General features: G+C 41.0%; 1 protein-coding gene across 1 annotated transcript in view; it reads right to left on the reverse strand.

The window, feature by feature from the left end:
* LOC119590567 (ankyrin repeat and SOCS box protein 13-like) overlaps positions 1-571 on the reverse strand; it is a 93291-nt gene extending 92720 nt beyond the window's left edge. Inside the window, exon 1 of the mRNA XM_037939234.1 lies at positions 240-571. The gene's annotated coding sequence lies outside the window, so the exon portion shown is untranslated. The remainder of the gene's footprint in view (positions 1-239) is intronic.
* Positions 572-821: the final 250 nt, after the last annotated feature.

Raw genomic sequence — 821 nt, forward strand, 5'->3', positions numbered from 1 at the left:
TTGTATATGGTTCTGTAGCCACAATCTGTGTTTACACTCGATGCTGGTTGCTTACAGCTTGTTTCCCATTGTCCAAGTTTGATTTTTTATTTCTAGTAGGGGTTTTCTTTTTTTAACGTCATCAATTTGATAATTGAACTGGGTTGTTAAAATCTGAAGTTATTGAGTCTCAGGATAATTGTATAAATATAACACTTTGGGTTGCTCTTACTTGTTGGATTCAGTTTTGTTATTCATACCTGGTTGGAATTACGTGAAGTTCTTTCCGGCTTCTTCGTTGCAGTGTTGATTGGAAGGTAGGTTTGCTTCGCTATCGCTGGCTCTGTTTTTGCGTCTTCTGTTATTTAGGGTATCACAATCCATGTGTTTGGATGTACCAGGACTCTCTTCTGGGTCAGGGTGATTATATCGCCTATGTGTTCACTAATCACTTAATTACTTCACTATAGTTTTCGTTTACCGGGATAAACATTTGTTTTCTAACAAAAAGTTCTTGTCCGGAATCCTCTGGCCACAGATGTTTCGGGAATCAGCTGATCTTTGTTGACAGACGCAGTGGCGGTGACAGCCAACAGATGGCTCTCGTACAACCATAACAGACGACAGCCATACTCGGCGGAAAGGGAAATAGATTGCCACATACTGTTTCGCGTCTAGTCCAAGTGCAATCCCACCAGGGGCATGGGACAATCCAGCAGTGCCTTCTGTCAGTCTGGTGAGTAATTTTAAAAACGATTGTTAAATTGGAATCAGATGTTCGCAATCCATGCTTGCATAATGTTGCAAAGCTATTTACTTCAGGGTGTTAAGCTAGTACTGGC

This window comes from Penaeus monodon, chromosome 27, assembly GCF_015228065.2.
Source record: "Penaeus monodon isolate SGIC_2016 chromosome 27, NSTDA_Pmon_1, whole genome shotgun sequence".
Classification (NCBI taxonomy): domain Eukaryota; kingdom Metazoa; phylum Arthropoda; class Malacostraca; order Decapoda; family Penaeidae; genus Penaeus; species Penaeus monodon.